This window comes from Scyliorhinus torazame, chromosome 16, assembly GCF_047496885.1.
Source record: "Scyliorhinus torazame isolate Kashiwa2021f chromosome 16, sScyTor2.1, whole genome shotgun sequence".
NCBI classification, from domain to species: domain Eukaryota; kingdom Metazoa; phylum Chordata; class Chondrichthyes; order Carcharhiniformes; family Scyliorhinidae; genus Scyliorhinus; species Scyliorhinus torazame.
The window spans coordinates 179,774,393-179,796,323 of record NC_092722.1 but is presented as its reverse complement, the minus strand read 5'-3'; positions in this window follow the sequence as shown (position 1 = coordinate 179,796,323).

Genomic DNA, 21,931 nt, shown 5'->3' with positions numbered 1-21,931 from the left:
CGAGATCTACTCGGATCGCAACGCCTCGCGAGATCCAACGCGATCTTGCGAGACGGTGCAATGTAAATCCCGCCCATTGTGGGCAGGATCACTTTTTGGAAAATCTGCATATCAGAGCGAAACAGTTAGTCTCACTCTGGTGTGCAGATTCCTGAGGTACCTGAGGCTTTTCCCCCTCGAAGGGGGAAAGCCTATGGTCATCTGGGCCTAAGGCGACTTTACCTCTCTGCAACAATCATGATTGTTGCCATTTAAGGCTGGTTTAGGACAGGGCTAAATCGCTGGCTTTTAAAGCCGACCAAGACAGGCCAGCAGCACGGTTCAATTCCCGTACCAGCCTCCCCGAACAGGCGCCAGAATGTGGCGACTAGGGGCTTTTCACAGTAACTTCATTTGAAGCCTACTTGTGACAATAAGCGATTTCCATTTCATTTCTTGCAACACAGTCTCAAGCAGATGTTCTCTTGAATATACCCAACCTTTCACTCCCGGTCACACATATTTCGTATCATTTGGTCCTTGAGTTCGATTTTCTTCCTGCACCCAACTCGCTCTATTTAAAAGCGAAATCTTCAGTTACTGGAAAGCTGAAATGAAACGCGGAAAATGCTGGGAATATTCAGCAGGTCAGGCAGTGTGTGTGGAAAGGGAAACAGAGTTGACGTTTCGGCTTGGTGATCCTTCGCCAGAAATGGGAAAACCTGGGAAAAGTAACAGGTTTATGGGAAGTTTAAAGGAAGGCGAAGGAGGAAAAGCAAAAGGGGGTGTCCTATAATGGAGGGAAGGCAAGAGGGCTTGAATGACAACAGGGACGTTGGCGGAAAGCAAAAGAGGATGGTAATGGGACAATTCACAGGCGATGGATGGAGAGGAGAAATGTGCAGGAGCAACAGAAGCGTTACAGAGAACGGCTGTCAGAAACGGCAGGTGTAGTGATTGCGATTTTCAATTGGTGAACTCAGTGTTGAGGTCAGAAGAGCTACAACATTCCTAATTAAAAGATAAGGTGCTGTTCCTTGAGCTTTTGAACGTCATTGGAACAGTGTCGGAGGCTGAAGACAGAGATGTCAGGGTGGGAGTGGGATGGAGAATTAAAACGACAAGCCATCGGAAGCTCAAGGTCACCTTTGCAGACTGAAGGGCGACGTTCCGCAAAGCAGCCGCCCAATCTTCGTTCTTCCCAAGTGACTACACTGTGAGCAGCAAATGTCGTTTACGAGTGTAAAACAGGGAAAACACACAGAATGCACAAGGTTCCAGTTCAGTGAACCGCTATTCCACTGGCTCAAAACATAGACGTACGCACACAAGTGAAAGCTTAGTATAAAAAAACAAATTTTGTCCCGTGGACAGCTGTTGTTTGACACACAAACACACACAAAAAATATATTGAGAGCTCAACCATAGCTTCTTGTCTTGAATCAGCAGTGTTGCAGACTTGTTTGTTAAACAGTGGGAAGCAGGAATGCCCAAACGAGTGCAGGCCGGTGATTCAGGACCGTTCCGCTTTTACTTCCAATTCCCCCTCTCGGTAACTCTGGTTTCAGGCCCCAAACTGTCCCTGAAGTGCAGCAAATACAAAGTTGAAAGATGGCAGGCTCGCTCCTGCTGTTCGTTCCACTTGAGCACAGGAGCGACAGATGATCTTGTCGCCTAGCCCATGAATGGTATATTCAGCATATCAGTATTCCTCGGACTTGGGCTAATGCTGTTGTGTCTGGACTGTCTAGCAGCTGGATGCACCGTCACCGGATCCCCAGGAACTGACTGGGACCTTTGGCTGCTCTCCCATGTTTCGGCCCGCCACTCGTGGCCGCTGGCTCTGCCCCCGTTGGCCCACCAAGGGAACCGCTCCCTCCCCAGAAGTTATTCATGGCTGCTGAAAAATTAGCCTATCAGACCGCTCTCCTCCGCCATCGTGACTTGCCAACAGGGACCCAGACAATAGCCACCATCGCAACGGCAGGCCTGGGGTGAGTCGGAGAGGCAGCACAACTTCTTTGTCATGCTAAATTGAAAGAAATGCAAATATTTGCTGTTCCATCTGAAAGGAGTGTTTGGGGGCCTGGAGAGAGGTACGTACAGAGCAAAAGGGGTGTCGGAATCCCCACCCTTGCATGGGAAGGTGCTGCGGGAAGGGAAAGAAATGATGGAGATGAATGAAAGTATCATAGAAACCATAGAAAACATCCTAAATGGCAACATTACAGCCAGGTATGGCAACTGCGCGACCCAAGGCCGTAAGAAACAGAGAGTCGTGAACACAGCCCAGTCCATAATGCAAACCCACCTCCCATCCATTGTGTGGTGAATGTATTCACCTAAGTATGAACTGTCTGTATAGTGCTGTGACCTATGACCTGGAAATGATAATACAGTCTACTTCCAGGTATTGTACTGGAACCCCAGTGGGCTCCGCCTCTGTCTCCGCCCTCACCGGGGGATATATAGACCGGCCACCTGTGGGTGGCACTCGTTTGTACAACAGACACAGGCAGGCGAGTTCCTGGATAATAAAGCCGAGTATTCACTCGTTCTCACGGTCTTGCAGTGAATTGACGATATCACAATATATTATCCAGTGACAGCACCATGGAAGCTGCTCTAAAGCCAAATAAGCTCGAACTCGATGCTCTAGCGACGGAGGCCAAGGAGATCTTCGAACACTGGCTTCGCTGTTTCGAGGCCTACCTCGCCTCCTCCACAACGCCTCCCTCTGAAACCCTCAAGCTGCAACTCCTCCACGCTCGGGTGAGCTTCGAATCTTCGTGATGATAAAGCTGCCACGTACGAGGCGGCGGTGGCGACCCTCAAGGTGCATTTCGTGAAGCCCGTAAATGAGGTGTTCGCCCGACACGTCCTCACTACTCGCCGTCAACGCGCCGGGGAATCGCTGGACGGGTATCTGGAAAACCTGACCCTACTCGCAAGGAACTGCAGCTATCGGGATGTGACGGCGGAGGAGCACATGAACCTACAGATCCGGGCCGCCTAGGTGGCTGGGGTCCGATCGAACTACATCAGGCAGCGCCTGCTGGAAAACGGGACCACTGACCTGCGGGACACGGTAAAACTAGCCACCTCGTTAGAGGTGGCCGACCAGAGCCTCAGTGCATCCCCATGGACTCAGCGAACCCCTCGTGGACACCATCGTAGAGAGCGATGCGTCTGACGTCGCCCTGGCCGCCACACTCAACCAGACGGGCAGACCAGTAGCCTTCTTCTCGAACTCTCCAAGCTTCCGAAATCCGACACGCTTCGGTCGAGAAGGAAGCACAAGCCACAGTGGAAGTGGTGCGGCACTGGAGGCACTACCTATCCGGTAGGAGATTCACCCTCGTCACCGACCAGCGGTCGGTTGCCTTTATGTTTGACAACGCACAACGGGGCAAGACTAAGAATGACAAAATCTTGAGATGGAGGATCGAACTCTCCACCTACAATTACGATATTAAGTATTGTCCTGGCAAGCTCAATGAGCCCTCAGATGCCCTGGCCCGTGGCACATGCGCCAGCTTGCAAAATAGCCGACTTCGGGCTATCCACGATGACGTCTGTCAGCCGGGGGTGACCCGGCTTACCCACTTTATTAAGGATGGCAACCTGCCCTGCTCCTCTGAGGAGGTCAAGGCCATGACCAGGGACTGCCAGGTCTGCGCGTAGTGCAAACCACACTTCTACCGGCCAGACAAGGCCCACCTGGTAAAGGCATCCCGGCTCTTTGAGCGCCTCAGTATTGACTTCAAAGGGCCCCTCCCCTCCACCAACTGTAATATATACTTCCTATCCGTCGTTGATGAGTAATCCCGCTTCCCCTTTGCTGTCCCCTGCCCCGACATGACCTTGGCCACTGTGATAAAGGCACTGCACAGCATCTTCACACTGTTCGGTTTCCCTGCGTACGTCCACAACGACCGGGGTACATCGTTCATGAGCGATGAGCTGCATCAATACCTGCTCAGTAAGGGCATCGCCTCGAGCAGGACTACGAGCTATAACCCCCAGGGAAACGGGCAGGTGGAGAGGGAGAACGCGACAGTATGGAAGGCCGTCCTACGGGCCCTCCGGTCTAGAAGTCTCCTGATACCCCGCTGGCAGGAGGTCCTCCCCGACGCCCTCCACTCCATTAGATCGCTCCTCTGCACAGCCACGAACAAGACCCCTCACGACCGTTTGGTTGTCTTTCCTAGGAAATCCATCTCCGGGGTCTCGCTTCCATCTTGGCTGACAACTCCGGGACTTGTCCTTCTCCGGAAGCATACGAGGAGCCATAAGACCGACCCCCTGGTCGAGAGGGTCCAGATGCTGCATGCCAACCCCCAGTACACCTACGTCACGCACCAGGACGGACGGCAAGATACGATCTCCCTACGGGACCTGGTGGCAGCTGGTTCCCCTGCCAACATGCCCCGCTGCCTGCCACCACCCCCAGCGGCCCTTACGCCCCCCCTGAGTCTCCTGTATTGCCCCGCACCTGCACTGCCGCCACCCACACCCCCCTGCCTACCCCCACCCCTCAATCGTCTCCAACACGCCGGACTGAAGCTCAAGCTGCAGACAACACCCCCCTGGAGTCACTACCTGCAACAACCGTGCCCGCCGCATCACCAGAGCTGAGGAGGTCTAAAAGAACGATCCGACCTCCAGACAGACTGAACATTTGATGACCCCATGTCACCCCCGCTGGACTTGATTTTTTTAACAGGGGGTGAATGTGGTGAATGTATTCACCTAAGTATGAACTGTCTGTATAGTGCTGTGACCTATGACCTGGAAATGATAATACGGTCTACATCCAGGTACTGTCCTGGAACCCCGGTGGGCTCCGCCCTCACCGGGGTATATATAGACCGGCCACCTGTGGGTGGCACTTGTTTGTACAACAGATACTAGCAGGCGAGTTCCTGGATAATAAAGCCTTGTATTCATTTGTTCTCACAGTCTCGCAGTGAATTGACGGTATCACACATTGACTCTGTCTACATCTCCCGCTGCCTTGGGAAAATGGGCAGCATAATCAAAGACCCCTCCCACCCGGGCTATTCATTCTTCCAACTTCTTACATCGGCCAGAAGATGCAAAAGCCTGAGAACGTGCACGAACAGATTCAAAAATAGCTTCTTCCCCGCTGTTACCAGACTCCAGTTCATAGGCCCTCCTATGGACTGAACTGACCTCTCTACGCATCTTCTCTACTGTTGTTAGCACCATACTCCGCATGCTTCACCCAATGTCTATACTTATGAATTGACATTGTGTATTCATCGTATGTCCCATGTTTTTCATGTATGGAACGATCTGCCTGGACTGTACGCAAAACAGTACTATTCGCTGTACCTCGGTTCACATGACAATAAATCTAAATGAGAAGTGGACAAGAGTGTTGCAGAGTTAATTAGGGGCTAGTTTAGCACAGGGCTAAATCGCTGGCTTTGAAAGCAGACCGAGGCAGGCCAGCAGCACGGTTCAATTCCTGTATCAGCCGCACCGAACAGGTGCCGGAATGTGGCGACTAGGGGCTTTTCACAGTAACTTCATTTGAAGCCTACTTGTGACAATAAGCGATTTTCATTTCATTTTCAATTAGCTTATACAGAATAATACATAGAACATACAGTGCAGAAGGAGGCCATTTGGCCCAACAAGTCTGCACCGACCCACTTCAGGCCTCAATTCCATCCTGTCCCCGTGGCCCAATCACCCCTCCTAACCTTTTTGGTCACTTTGGGCAATTTAGCATGGCCAATCCACCTAACCTGCACGTCTTTGGACTGTGGGAGGAAACAGGAGCACCCGGAGGAAACCCACGCACACACGGGGAGAACGTGCAGACTCCGCACAGACAGTGACCCAGCAGGGAATCGAACCTGGGACCCTGGTGCTGTGAAGCCACAGTGCTATCCACTTGTGCTACTGAGCTTATAGTGTGTATTGGTCGATAGTGTCAGCCCAAACATGGAGACTGAGAAGTCGAGGAATAGAAGAGTTGGCGCTGGACTATAATTTCCAATCTGAGGGTGAAAACAGGAAACAGCACTAGCACAGTCATCAGTTGGAAAAAGAGATGATGGAGAGGACTTGAAGAGCACTGGACCAAGAATATTCCACATATCCCATGAAAGCACAGGCATAGCTACAACCAATCAGAGTTCCCAGAGCAACACCTTTTCTTTGGAACTGTGAAAGGTGTTAAGGGAAAAGTTGTCCAATGTGACAATAAGAGGAGGTGGTTGATGGAGATTGGGTGGGCCTCCATTCAAGGAAGAAGCTAGGAACCTTTAGGGTCAGTGTGTGGGGGGGTTGGGAGAAGGGGACATATGGTGAAGGTGTAAAAAAATTGGATGTCTATTGTTAAAATGGAAATGGTGAAGACCTGGAAACTGTTGAAGTGGTGCAGAGTGTCAGAAGATTTGTAGATGAGGTGGGAAATGACAGGCCGAGGGGAGTAAAAATGGAGTTGAAAAGGAAGAATTCAGTGGAACAGGAACAGGCTGAAACAATGGGCGGCACAGTGGTTAGCACTGCTACCTCACAGTGCCAGGGACCCAGGTTCATTTCCAGCCTTGGGTACTGTGTGGAGTTTGCACGTTCTCCCTGTGCCTGTGTGGGTTTCCTCCAGGTGCTCCGGTTTCCTCCCACAGTCCAAAGATGGACAGGTTAGATGGATTGGCCATGCTAAATTGCCACTTAGTGCACAAAAAAAAGTTAGGTGGGGTTACGGGGATGGGGCGAGGACCTGGGTGGGGTGTTCCTTCGGACGGATGGTGCAGACTCGATGGGCAGAATGGCCTCCTTTTGCACTGTAGGGATTCTATGATCCCCCATTACTGTGTGTGAATTTTGAGATGGAGGTAAAGAAGAGTTGTGCTGTGTTGGGGATATGAGAACATTGGAACAGGAGTAAGCCATTCAGCCCCTGGAGCCTGCTGCACCATTTAATGAGATCATGGCTGATTTGTGACCTAACTCCATATACCTGCCTTTGGCCCATATCCATTAATATCTTTGCCTAACAAAAATCTATCTAGCTTAGATTTAAAATTAACAATTGATCTAGTTTCAACTGCTGTTAGTGTGAGAGAGTCCCAAACCTCTACCAACCTTTGAATGAAGAAGTGCTTCCCAACATCTCTCCTGAACAGTCTTGCCGTAACCTTTAGACTATGCACCCTAGTTGCAACAGTGGAAATAGTTTATATTTATCAATCCTGTCTTTCCTTTTTAACATCTTGAATATTTAATCAGGTCACCTCCTAACCTTCCAAATTCTAGGGAAAACAGGTCTAATTTGAGTAATTTCTCTTCATAACTCAACCCATGTAATCCAGGTATCATTTTTGGAAACCTACATTGCACTCCCTCCAAGGCCAAACTATCCTTCCTGAGGTGTGGTGCCTGAGTGTGAACTGCTCACAGTACTCCAAGTGGAACAGAGACCATGGAGGGAAGATCTTCAAAAGAGGTGCGAGACCAGTGACAGTGTGGGAAACAATGGCTTGTTGTTCAGTGGTAACATCATGGTCCGGGGGAGGGTGTTGGATAGAAGTGCCTGGGAGCTGAAGCTCAAGTCATCTAAAATACTCGTACAGTGTTTTAAGCCTGCTGAGTTTTCTGACAGTTATCACAACAACCAATACAAAACTGCCCTGATCAAACTTATTAGATATGACAGTTCACGCAGCTCGAGATCGTTACTGATACAGACATAACGGCCGGGATTCTCCAATCAGGCGGCCAAGCTCCGACGCCGGCGTGAAAAGCGGCGGCAACCACTCCGGCGTCAACGGTCCCCGATAATGAGGAATGCTCCCCTTCCTAGGGGGCTAGGTCGGCGCCGGAGTGGCCCCGCAGCTCCAGCCGGCACGGAACGGCTGGCGCGAGTTTGCGCATGCGCGCTGCGGCCAGCGTGATACCGCGCATGTGTGCTGCGGCCGGCATGATTCCGCGCATGCGCGTTGGTTCCCGTCTCCGTGCCAGTCCCCGGGCAATATGGCGGAGCCCAACAGGGGCACGGAGGAACATAGGCCCCCATGGAACCAGCCCGCCCGCGGATGGGTAGGTCCCGATCGCGGGCCAGGCGACCGTGGAGGCCCCCCCTGGGGTTGGATCTCCCCACCCCCCCCCCCCTCCAGGATGGCCCCCGCAGACACACCTTCCAAGTCCCGCCGTGTGGGACCTGAGTAACCCACGCCGGCGGGACGTGGCCAAACTCGGCGGCCACTCGGCCCGTTGGGGCCGGAGAATCGCCGCGGGGGGGGGCGCTTTCACCGGCCCCCGACCGGCGCGGCGGTGATCCCGCGGGCGGTCGAGAATCTGCGCCGGAGAATAGGTAAGCCGGCGTCGGGGTGGCGGGGCGCGATTCTCGTGTCTCCCTGGGGATTCTCCGACCCGACGCACGGGTCAGACACCCGGCCAACGTTTCTCTAAGATTTTGCTTAATGTGGAATTTGTTTGAACTAATTATTTTCTTTTTTTAAAGCAGCAGTCCCTCATGAGTGGTTATTCCCTCCTGCAAGAGTAGAAACTATCCCGGCAATATTCATCATCAAGCTATTTGCCTGAATGGAATTGCTGTGGGCGTCATTTTCATTTTTGTCAATTTATCGTCACAGACGGGACAGTTTACTTTTCACAGTTGGAACAAGTACAGAAACCCACCATGATTAAGAGTTTCCTTACTAACTGATTGAGAAATTCATGTAGATTGTGTTTACTTGTCCAATATAGGGGCCTGTGGGGACGGCTTGTAATTGACCATGGAAATTAGGTGCAGGTTTGCGAGTTTATGTTATAGAGCTCCCCAGCACAGGGCACCAATAAACAGTCAGCAATTTACACAGCTAGGACTGTGCTACCTGTTAGGAAAGCTGCAGAATTGCAAGAAATTCCAAAGAAAGAAATCCCCCCCCCCAGCTACCTCTTCCACCCAGCCCCACACCCATTGTGACCTTCCGCCATCTGCACAGTGCAAGTCAAGAGAGTGATGGAATATTCCACACTTGTCTGGATGAGTGCAGCTTCCACTACACTTCAGAAGCTTGGCACTATCCAGAACAAAGGGGCCCTTTGTTCACCATCCCATCCACCATCTTCAACAGTTACTCCCACCACCACTGGCGCACAGTGGCAGTCGCGTTTACCATTTACAGGATGCACTGCAGCAATGCGCCAATGGTTGGGCGGCACAGTGGTTAGCACTGCTGCCTCACGGCGCCAAGGACCAGGGTTCGATCCTGGTCCTGGGTCACTGTCCGTGTGGATTTGCACATTCTTCCCGTGTCTGCGTGGGTTTTGCCCCCACAACCCAAAGATGTGCAGAGTAGGTGGATTGGACACGCTAAATTGCCCCTTAATTGGAAAAATTTAAAATGAAAAAAAAAAGCAATGCGCCAAAGCTCCTTTGACAGGATTGGTTCTTTACGTTTTCAACAGCAAACATGAAAAATGAATGACCTGTCAATGGAGGAGCAGCTCAATCCAGATTCCCCATTCAAACTTATCTGTTTGACCGGCATTTTGAAACGGGCTTCCGCGGCTGCAACTGGCCGCATTTTGGACAAGCTTGACCTAGAAGTTGATGTGGAGATGCCGGCGTTGGACTGGGGTGGGCACAGTCAGAAGTCTTACAACACCAGGTTAAAGTCCACCAGGTTTGTTTCAAACCACTGGCCTTCAGAGCTCAGCTCCTTCCTCGGGTGATTCGCCTAAGCCTTCTTACGAGAAGAACAAGGGCAGTAGAGGTGCAGGAACATCGTCAACTGAAAGTTGCCATCCAAGCCATACGCCACCCTAAATTGGAATTTTATCACTGTTCCTTCACTGTCACTGGGTCAAAACGTGTCCCTGACAGCACTATGGGTGTACCTACACCACAGGTACTGCAGCGGTTCAAGAATGCAGCTCACCACCAACTCCTCAAGGGTAATTAGGCACACAATAAATACTGCAAAGCCCACATCCCCTGAATGAATAAAAAGAAGAGCTTGAACTATTGTCAATCTGTTTGACTTCGATATTGCATTACAGACATTTATGACGATGCAAAAGATTGACTCGATTCCACTCTCTCATTAGGAGCTATGCTATTCTTGAGCTAAAATGCAAGTGTCAACAATGCTGAAACTTGAATTAAAATTGGAATATTAAAATACCTCCATGACTCCCAGTTGTCATGAAGACTTGCAACCTCTCCAGTCCCGGGCCAATGAATTTTAAAGTCTTTCTTGCCAATTGGTCTTCTTCAATCTAATTCTCACGCAGTGTAGAGATAAATCTCTTTCTATATTTCAGCAGCTAATTTAATAGCACTTGTACTTCTTAAGGTTTGCACAGCGCACTTTGACAGCAAAATAAAATAAATCTACGTGGAGGTACAATTTCTCACAGTGGTAGGTGTGTACTTTTAAATTTTCATTATCTCATCTATTATAAAAACAGAAAATGCTGGGAGCACTCAGCAGCTCGGACAGAGAAAGAGTGTTACCATTTTAGGTTATCGCAGCTAATCCCCCAACAGACACCATTCACTTCTTCACAGAACAAGGAGGGAAGGAAATCAAGAGATAGAGAGCCGCCAGTCATGGCCTCAAACTTGTTGTCAGTCAATACACTACAGAATAAAAGCCAAAAGTGACCAGAACTAATTCCTTGGATTCTCAACAATCCGCCCAAACATTTGTCACTTTTTTTTTATTCGTTCATGGGGCGTGGGTCTCACAGGCTAGGCCAGCAGTTATTCCCCATCCCTAATTGCCCTTGAGGGGGCAGTTAAGAGTCGACCACATTGCTGTGGGTCTGGAGTCACCTGTGGGCCAGACCAGGTAAGGATGGCAGATTTCCTTCCCTAACGGGCATTAGCGATTTAGGGATTTCAACGTGGATCCCCAGAGCATTACTCTGGGTCTCTGGTTTACTAGCCCAGTGACAATACCACTCTGCCACCACCTCCCCTAAGCCAATCCATCGCATTGGAACTTGGCCTTTCTCATGAGGGTTTCCAATCTTTACCTTTGAAGGTCTCATCTTGGAATTCTCTCCATGAGATACTCCAGCTTCAACGACGACCCACCCCACAGGGTTTCATTCTCACCTTTCAAAATTACATTCCCTTAAATTCCCAAGTCCAATCAAGCAAGCATAAGTTTAGATTTTGGCAATGCAAAGCAGAACACCACTGCTCCAAAAAGAGGCAACTTTGCTCCAATGGCCTACATCATTGAGACACCAAACCTCGGCTGCTTACTTGGGTCATCAGGGCATCTCCTTCGCCCTCTTCAATTACCCCAAGCCCACTGCTCCCCACACCTCTTCCTTCAGATGGCGACTGCTTCTCCTTCTCTTAACTCAACTGCAACCTGTTCCCGTCCACTGCCTCCTGTTCCTGACTCTGGAATATTTCTTGGAACCTTCTCCCTGTCCACCTCCCTGGTCCCTCCCACGCGGACACTATAGCTCACCACACAAGGTCACCTGACCTGGGCTTTTTGCATTGTTAGTCATTTCTCTCTATGTGCAGGCACTCAGGGCCTGTCCTGGTCCTGGAGAACGTGAAACATCTGATCCACACATGTGCAGCCAGTCACCAGCCAGCAAATGCATGGGAGGCCCGAGGTTTGTTGCGACTTGGGAATTCCAGGCCCTCCAAGATAAGTGTGGGTTTCTTAACATTTTGGGCTGGATTCTCCGATCTCCGACTCCAAAATCACGTTCGGCGATCGGCCGGAGAATCCATTTTTACGCTGGAACTGGGATGCCCCGTCCCGTCCAAAACGGCGCACTCGAGGAGTACACCATCAGGACGGCCTCAGGACGTCACCTGAGGCCCTCCCCCGATGCTGCGCTCCCAATGGGCCGACCTCCCGACAGCATGGGACACGTGTCCTCACAACCTTGGGGGCCCTCGCATGGCGGCGGGGGGGACTGGTGGGGGGATGGCGCGCGGCCCAGCGCCATGCTGTATGACCTGGCCATGGACCTGGCCATTCTGTGCCCGTATCCACAGGTAAAGCCGGGGGCGTTACACGGCGCGGCCGCTCGCTCCCCACGGGGCAGATGATCAGCGCGGGGGCACCGCCTACGTTTTGGTCGTAAGACCAGACGGATCCAGAGGACACAGCCCCAGAATCGGAAAATCCAGCCCTTTAGCTTCACCTTTGGCAGGGTCGGTGACACTGAGGCAAGAATTGTATTGATACTTGGGGTTTCTAAAATCAAAGATCATGGTAATATTATGGTTAGAAAAGTTCTCAAAAGATAAATGTATGCCTAAGTGTATTTAATAATGAATATGAGGGATGGACCAAAGTATTTTATTTAAATATGTACTTAAAACATTAATTGGCAGGATTTTTATAAGCCGACCTTATTAGTATCAAACAACAGGCTTGAAACTTGCTCTTCAGACTGATCTCATTCAGCGAGTTTATTTTTGTAAATTTTTCATCTGATCCATATTAAAATTTGACTGTCCTATTTTCATTCCTAATTGCATATTCCTTCCTTTTGTTGACATTTAGCTTGTCATGAAATGAGCAGTCCCTGTGGTAGGCTTGCTAAAAACAAGAACAAGCTGAATTACAGCTTAATTAATGCCTCTGTTTCATTTTCTTTTCCAAATCATAGTCAAGGGAGACTTGTGCAAAGTTTTATGACAATTGATTGACAAGGCCACATGCATACTCCTCATGAACCATTTAGCTGCTGGGTGTATGACTTAATTAATCAATTAACTTGGACTTTTAAGCATTCCTGCTTCTCTGTTAGCTCAAGCCACTCAAAAGCTCGAAAGTACTTCCGGTTGCGGTGATGACCAGCTGAGTCGCACGTTTCGGCACTACCCGTTTTAACGGACTTTTGGGCTCTTATCGGGAGCCCCAACGGAAATTTTTCACGGCCAAACTCAGTGTGAGGCGATAAAGGAAGGAGTCCCCCCGGGTGTGGATGGAAAGAAGCGATACTAGTGGCCAGATTGCGGAGGATCCTCTGGAGGAGCAGCAGAGAAGAGGAGGGAGTAGCAAGATGGCGGATGAGGGAGCCCAGATGGTATGGGGCCCGGAACAGCAGGAGTTCCTCCGGCGATGTGTGGAGGAGCTCAAGAAGGAGGTGCTGACGCCGATGTTGCTGGCGATTGAGGGATTGAAGGAGACGCAAAAGACCCAGGAGATGGAGCTCCGTGGAGTGAAGGCAAAGGCAGCCGAGAATGAAGACGAGATACAGGGCTTGGTGGTGAAGACGGAGAAGCACGAGGCACTACATAAGAGGTGCATAGAAAGGCTGGAAGCCCTGGAAAATAGCTCGAGAAGGAAGAATTTAAGGATTTTGGGTCTTCCCAAAGGGTCAGAGGGAGCGGATGTTGGGGCGTATGTGAGTACGATGCTCCATACTTTAATGGGAGCTGAGGCCCCGACGGGCCCCCTGGAAGTGGAGGGAGCACACCGGGTCCTCGTGAGAAGACTGAAGGCAGGGGAAATACCGCGAGCAATAGTGGTGAGGTTCCACTGCTACAAAGGCAGAGAGATGGTCCTGAGATGGGCTAAGAAGACACGGAGTAGCAGGTGGGAAAACGCGGTGATCCGCGTGCATCAAGATTGGAGTGCGGAGGTGGCGAGAAGGAGGGTGAGTTTCAATCGGGCCAAGGCGGTGCTCCACAAGAACAAAGTGAAATTTGGAATGTTGCAGCCGGCAAGACTGTGGGTAACACACCAGGGCAAACACCACTACTTCGAGACGGCGGAGGAGGCGTGGACATTTATTCACGAAGAGAAGTTGGACTAGATTTGAGGAATGGATGTTTGGAAAGAAGTAGCGAGGTGGTGGCAAGGAATTGTAAAGGGGGGAGAGGGGGAGGGCTATCTGTAAAAATGTTGGACGGGAGAATTTTTTCTCCCCCACCCCCATAGGGGGGGGGGGGGGACACACGAAGAAATGTGGGCGCCGGTGAGGAAGGGGACAGGGAAGGGGAGAGGGAACTGCGCCATTAGGGGCGGGGCCGAGAGGGAAGCGCGGGCTTTTCTCCCGCGCTACGGAAATTGTGGCGGGAAAAGTGGGCGCAGGAAGGAAGGGGGCCCCACACGCAGGGAGGCCAAGGGTAAACGGGGGAAGCTGAGGTCAGCCAGAGTTTGCTGACTCCCGGAAGCAATATGGGGGGAGCAATCAAGCTAGAAGGGAATCTAGCAGGGGGGGTGGGGTGGGGGGGGGGGGATTAACTGGGTTGCTGCTGCTGAGGGTAAGGGGGAGCTGATATGGGATGGGATGGTCGGGACGGGAGGGCGCCGTCTGGGGGACAAACGGGTGCGTGGGACCCGGGTGAGGAGCTGGTTTAAAAAAGGGGATGGCTAGTCGACGATGGGGGGGGAGGGTAAAGGGCCCCCCAACCCGGTTGATCACGTGGAACGTGAGAGGGTTGAACGGGCCGATTAAGAGGGCAAGGGTATTTGCGCACCTAAAGAGGCTGCAGGCGGATGTGGTTATGCTTCAAGAGACGCACCTGAAAGTGGCGAATCAGGCCAGATTAAGGAAAGGATGGGTGGGACAGGTTTTCCACTCAGGATTAGATGCGAAAAATAGAGGGGTGGCAATACTGGTGGGGAAACGGGTACTGTTTGAGGCTAAGACCATAGTGGCGGACAGTGGGGGCAGGTACGTGATGGTGAGTGGCAGATTGCAAGGTGAGGCGGTGGTGCTGGTGAACGTATATGCCCCGAACTGGGATGACGCGGGTTTTATGAAGCGTATGTTGGGGCGCATCCCGGTTCTAGAGGTGGGAAATTTGGTATTGGGGGGGGACCTCAACACGGTGCTGGACCCAGGGCTGGACCGGTCCAGATCTAGGACCGGGAGGAGGCTGGCATCGGCCAAGGTGCTTAAGGGGTTTATGGGGCAGATGGGAGGAGTAGATCCGTGGAGATTTGCTGGACTGAGGAGTAAGGAGTTTTCCTTCTTCTCCCACGTCCATAAAGTATACTCCCGGATAGACTTTTTTGTCCTGGGAAGGGCGCTGATCCCGAAAGTGGCAGGAACGGAATATTCGGCTACAGCCGTTTCAGATCACGCCCCACACTGGGTGGATCTGGATCTAGGAGAGGAGAAGGAGCAGCGCCCACTTTGGAGATTAGACATGGGACTGTTGGCAGATGAGGGGGTATGTGGAAGGGTGAGGGGATGTATTGAAAGGTACCTAGAGGTCAACGATGATGGAGAGGTCCAGGTGGGAGTAGTATGGGAGGCGCTGAAAACGGTGGTTAGGGGGGAACTGATTTCCATAAGAGCCCACAAGGGGAAAGAAGAGGGTAAAGAAAGGGAGAGAATGATCGGGGAGATTCTGAGGGTGGATAGGCAATATGCGGAGGCCCCGGATGAAGGGTTATACAGGGAAAGACGGAGACTACAGACGGAGTTTGACCTGCTGACCACGGGTAAGGCGGAGACGCAGTGGAGGAAGGCACAGGGAATATAATACGATTATGGGGAAAAGGCGAGCGGACTGCTGGCCCAACAACTTAGGAAGAGGGGGGCGGCGAGAGAGATCGGAGGAATTAGGGACGGGGAGGGAAGGATGGAACAGAGGGCGGAGAGGGTGAACGGGGTGTTTAAGTCATTCTATGAGAGGCTGTATAAGTCCCAACCCCCGGAGGGGAAAGAGGGAATGATACGCTTCTTGGACCAGTTGGAGTTCCCGAGGGTTGAAGAGCAGGAGGTGACAGGTCTGGGAGCGCAGATTGAGGTGGAGGAGGTGGTAAAAGGAATCGGGAACATGCAGGCAGGAAAGGCCCCAGGACCAGATGGGTTCCCGGTGGAATTTTACAGGAAATATGTGGACCTACTGGCCCCACTCCTGGTGAGAACCTTCAATGAGGCTAACGAAAGGGGGACACGACCCCCGACGATGTCGGAGGCGACGATATCGTTGATCCTGAAGCGAGACAAAGACCCGCTGCAGTGCGGGTCATACAGGCCCATCTCCCTCCTAAATGTAGACGCCAAGTTACTGGCCAAGGTGATGGCGACTAGGATGGAGGACTGAGTCCCAGGGGTGGTGCATGACGACCAGACAGGGTTTGTTAAATGGAGGCAATTGAATGCTAATATACGAAGGTTGCTGGGGGTGATGATGATGCCCCCACCGGAGGGGGAGGCGGAGATAGTGGTGGCGATGGATGCAGAGAAGGCATTCGATAGAGTGGAGTGTGACTACCTGTGGGAGGTACTGAGGAGATTTGGATTTGGAGAGGGGTTCATCAGATGGGTTCAGCTCCTGTACGGGGCCCCGGTGGCAAGTGTGGTTACAAACAGGCAACGATCCGACTATTTCCGATTACATAGAGGCACAAGACAGGGGTGTCCCTTGTCCCCGTTACTGTTCGCGTTGGCAATCGAGCCATTGGCCATAGCGCTGAGGGGCTCTAGGAAGTGGAGAGGGGTGCTTAGAGGAGGAGAGGAACATCGGGTGTCATTATATGCGGATGATCTGCTGCTATATGTGGCGGACCCATTGGAGGGGATGTCTGAGATAATGCAGACACTCAGGGAGTTTGGAGAGTTCTCGGGATACAAATTGAACATGGGACAGAGTGAACTGTTTGTGATGCACCCCGGGGAACAGGGCAGGGGAATAGACGATCTGCCGCTGAGGAGAGTAGCAAGGGACTTTCGATATCTAGGGATCCAGGTGGCTAGGAACTGGGGAACCTTGCATAAACTTAACTTGACACGACAGGTAGAGCAGATGGAGGAGGAATTTAAAAGATGGGACATGGTGCCCCTGTCATTGGCGGGTAGGGTACAGGCGGTCAAAATGGTGGTCCTCCCGAGGTTTCTTTTCGTGTTTCAGTGCCTCCCCATACTGATTACAAAGGCCTTCTTCAAGAAAGTGGATAGGAGTATTATGAGCTTTGTGTGGGCAGGAAAGACCCCAAGGGTAAAGAGGGGGTTCCTGCAGCGTAGGAGGGACAGAGGGGGACTGGCACTGACGAGCCTGAGTGATTACTATTGGGCCACCAACGTGTCTATGATATGTAAGTGGATGAGGGAAGAAGAAGGAGCGGCGTGGAAAAGGCTGGAGATGGCGTCCTGTAGGGGAACAAGTTTAAAAGCACTGGCGACGGCGCCGTTACCGTTTTCCCCGAAAAAATACACCACAAGCCCAGTGGTGGTGGCGACTTTGAAGATTTGGGGGCAGTGGAGACGGCATAGGGGGGTGACGGGTGCCTCGGTGTGGTCCCCGATAAGGAACAACCACAGGTTCGTCCCGGGAAGGATAGATGGGGGATTCCAATCTTGGCAACGTGCAGGAATTGTGAAATTGAAGGACTTGTTCCTGGACGGGATGTTCGCGAGTCTGGGAGCACTGGTAGAAAAATACGAGTTGCCACCTGGGAATGCCTTTTGATATATGCAAGTGAGGGCATTTGCAAGGCAACAGGTGAGGGAATTTCCGCAGCTCCCGGCGCAGGGGGTCCAGGACAGAGTGATCTCGGGGGCATGGGTCGGTGATGGTAAAGTGTCCGATATATACAGGGAAATGAGAGACGAGGGGGAGACGATGGTAGAGGAGCTAAAGGGTAAATGGGAGGAGGAGCTGGGGGAAGAGATTGAGGAGGGGCCGTGGGCAGATGCCCTAAGTAGGGTAAATTCCTCGTCCTCGTGTGCCAGGCTCAGCCTGATCCAATTCAAGGTTCTACACAGGGCGCATATGACGGGAGCAAGGCTGAGTAGATTTTTTGGAGTGGAGGATAGGTGCGGGAGGTGCACGGGAAGCCCGGCGAACAGGGCCCACCGATCCGTGGGCGGGTCTGTGCCGTGGGGGCACTCTTTCCCTCCGCGCCGGCCGGTGAAACGGCCCGCCATGGCCGGCGCGGATAAGAACCCCCTGCGCATGCGCTGGGATGATGCCAGCACACGCTGGTGCTCCCAAGCATGCGCCAACTCGCACCGGCCGGCGGAGGCCCTTCGGCGCCGGTTGGCGCGGCGCCCACCCCGCCAGAGCCGGCCGAGCCCCTGAAGGTGCGGAGGATTCCGCGCCTTCCGGGCAGCCCGACGCCGGTGTGGTTCACGCCACTCGTTGGCGCCGGTACGGCCCACCCCGCCGGGTAGGGTAGAATCCCGCCGGGAGTCTGTAGCCAACAAGTCCTAGCATTGAACTTGAACCCAGAGCTTCTGAGCTAGCGGAGAGGCACGACCACTGCGCCACACGGCTTTCTACACTCTGATTAGGTAGGTGTAAACAGTCCAATGTCATTACTTTGAAGAAGAAAAGCTGGGTTATCCCGATGGCCTGGTCAACATTTATAACTCAGCCAACATCATTAAAGTACATCACTGCTCATTGTCATGTTGCCATCTTTGGAAGTATGCTGTGTACAAATTGGTTGCCATATTTAATATGGATGGTACTCTCCATCTATTCACGGCAGTGGGATTCTCCAATCCTGATGCAGTCAGTGGGACATTTGGCTCCGGCTTTGCGAGCAGCAATAGCCGGGCGGACTCGCGACGGAGAATCCCGTCGGGTATTGTGATAGTGACTACACATCAAAAGTACTTCATTGACTGTAAAGCAGTGTGGGAGGTTCTGCTCGGTACCCTCTGGCCCCAGCCAGCCCATCAACGGGATGGGCATGCTCCAGTGCAATCAGTGCCATCTTCTTGGCTGGGTTGAGAGTGGGTTGGAAGTGGAGTTCTATATGCAGCTCCTGCCTGTCGGGCTCTCCTGTGCCGATCCCAAACCCTTCGTATCAGACGCTGGCGTGCTTTGGAATTGTGCTACTTCCACGTGGCGCCATGCTAGCCCACTAACAGGTCCTGAATTGCTTTGAGACCTGCACCGCTTTCGTCAACATAGAACACTCGTGATTCTGTTCCAGAGTCAGCACTTAGCCTTCCAAAAGGAGAATAATAATAATAATCTTTATTGTCACAAATAGGCTTACATTAACACTGCAATGAAGTTACTGTGAAAAGCCCCTAGTCGCCACATTCCGGCGCCTGTTCGGGTCCACGGAGGGAGAATTCGGAATGTCCAATTCACCTAACAGCTCGTCTTTCGGGACTTGTGGGAGGAAACCGGAGCCCCCGGAGGAAACCCACACAGACACGGGGAGAACGTGCAGACTCCACGCAGACAGTGACCCAAGCCGGGAATCGAACCTGGGACCCTGGTGCTGTGGAGCAACAGTGCTAACCACTGTGCTACCGTGCCGCCCGATCCCACCCAAGTTCTTTCTCTCTCATCTTTCAAAGTGCTATTAGTACAGCAGGGTGGGCACGGCAGTAAGTAAAGATGGAGAATGTTGTTCCTTCAGCAATAAGTCTGGAAAGGTGAGGAATGGGAACGCAGGGATCGAGAGCATCTTGGCTGCCATCATTTCTCCCATTGTTCTGCCGTGAACAGTGAAAATTGGGAACGCAATTTCGCTCACAGAGGTGCATCCGCCAATAGAGCAAAGCCAGCAAACATGGCAGAGACTGTAGGTGGCGGCGGACTGCCTGAATCTGCAGACAGCAGGGTGGGGGGTCAGTCCTTCAAATGTTAAAGAGACCCAGTCGCTGTACTGGGCCAACCCACATGTCAGGTGGTCTCGACCCCCACCCGATTTTCTGATTCCTGGTGTGGGCTAAAGTGTTGTGTGTGTGCCCACCCCCCCCCTCCCAGCTGCTATGAATTACTGGTAAAACCTGTCTGAGAAAATTCAACACTTGTATCCATTGGATTCTCCTAGAAGCGTCCGTGGATTTGTGGAGCCCCTCCCGGTCTTTGCATAATTATGCATGCTAAGCCAACAACTGAAGCTGTACATTACAGACATTAGTGACAGTTATGGATCTCAGGGGCAGGATGAAAATGCATTTATTTGCCTCTGTGTCAGCTCCTGAGTCAAATCACCCACATATTATAAACCCAATGTAGCTTGATGTCAGCTGGAAGGCTCCACTAAACCTGTGACCAAACTAACATCATTACTCATCTCAGCACACCCATCCATTTAGCGAGGAAACTTTGCAAAGCAATGCAGAGAATAACTATGTAATAAAATAATATAATGTGGCTATTATTAAAGTTGGTTGGCTCAAGCATTTTTATTAAATGCTCCAGAAGCCTCTGTAGCAGCAGTGTTCGGATATCAATTATATCGGGGTAACCATCAATGACTTGAATCGGTTGAAAAAGGAAATAAAATTCAGTGGAGATATTTTAGCATGGCACATTATTGCATACACTTAAGGTTCGCTTTAAACACCTTTTCTCTCTTTAAATATCATAACTGATTAAAGTAATTTTACTTTAAGTTCCTGTGGATATTTTTTATCAAAAATGTAGTTATTCCACAGCTCAGGGGCAGGGTTCTCCGACCCACCCGCCAGATCGGAGAATCACCGGGGGGGGGCGGCGTGAATCCGCCCCCACTGGCCGCCGAATTCTCCGGCACCGAAAATTTGGCGGGGACGGGAATCGCACCGCGCCGGTCGGCGGGCCCCCCCCCCCCACCCCGGCGATTCTCCGGCCCGCGATGGGCCGAATTCCCGCTGCTGTCATGCCAGTCCCGCCAACGTGAATCAAACCACCTACCTTACCGGTGGGACTGGCAGCGCGGATGGGCTCCGGGGTCCTGGGGGGGGCGCGGGGCGATCTGGCCCCGGGGGATGCCTCCATGGTGGCCTGGCCCGTGATCGGGGCCCACCGATCCATGGGCGGGCCTGTGCCGTGGGGGCACTCTTTTACTTCCGCCTCGGCCATAGGCTCCGCGATGGCCGATGCGGAAGTGACCCCTCCCCTGCGAATGCGCGGGGATGACGTCAGCAGCCGTTGACGCTCACACTCATGCGCGGACTTCCGCCAACCGGCGGACTCCTTTCGGCCCCGGCTGGCATGACACCGAAGGCCTTTCCTGCCAGCCGGCGGCGCGCCAACCACTCCGGCGCGGGCCTAGTCCCTCAAGGTGAGGGCTTGGCCCCTAAAGATGCGGAGAAATCCGCACCTTTGGGGCGGCCCGATGCCGGAGTGGTTCCCGCCACTCCATCCCGCCGGGACCCCCTGCCCCGCCGGGTAGGGGACGAACCCGGCCCAGTTTGTTTTAACATATTTGTTCTTGGGATTTGGGCATCACGAAGATCAACATTTATTGCCCATCACTAGTTGCCCTTGTGAAGGTGGTGAGCTGCCATCTTGAACCGCTGCAGTTCCTCTGGTGTAAGTACACCCACTGTGCTGTTCGGGAGGGAGTTCCAGGATTTTGACCCAGCGACAGTGAAGGAACGGCCAACATATTTCCAAGTCAGGATGGTGAGTGGCTTAGAGGGAGATCTCCAGGTGGAGGAGTGTCCAGGTATCTGCTGCCCTTGTCCTTTTAGATGGAAGTGGTTGTGGATTTGGAAGGTGCTTCCTCAGGAGATTTGGTGAGTTCCTGAAGTGCACCTTGTAGATTGTACACACGGCTGCCTCTGTTTGTCGGTGGTGGAGGGAGTGAATGCTTTTGGATGGGGTGTCAATCAAGAAGGTTGCTTTGTCCTGGATGGTGTTGAGATTCTTGAATGATGTTGGAGCTGCACTCATCAGGCAAGTGGAGAGTATTCCATAACACTCCTGCCTTGTAGGTGGTGGACAGCCTTTGGGTGGTCAGGAGGTGAGTTATTCGCCATAGGATTTCTAGCCTCTGACCTGCTATTATAGTCATGGTATTTACGTGGCTAGTCCAGTTTACTTTTTGATAAATGGTAACCTCCAGGATGTTGATAGTGGGGGATTCAACGATGGGAATGTCATTGAATGTCAAGGGGCAATAGTTAGATTCACTTTTGTTGGAGATGGTTATTGCCTGGTACTTGAGTGGCACAAATTTTACTTGCCATTTGTCAGCCCAATCCTGGATATTGCCCAGGTCTTGCTGCATTTGGACATGGACTGCTTCAGTACCTGAGGAGTCACGAATGTTGCTGA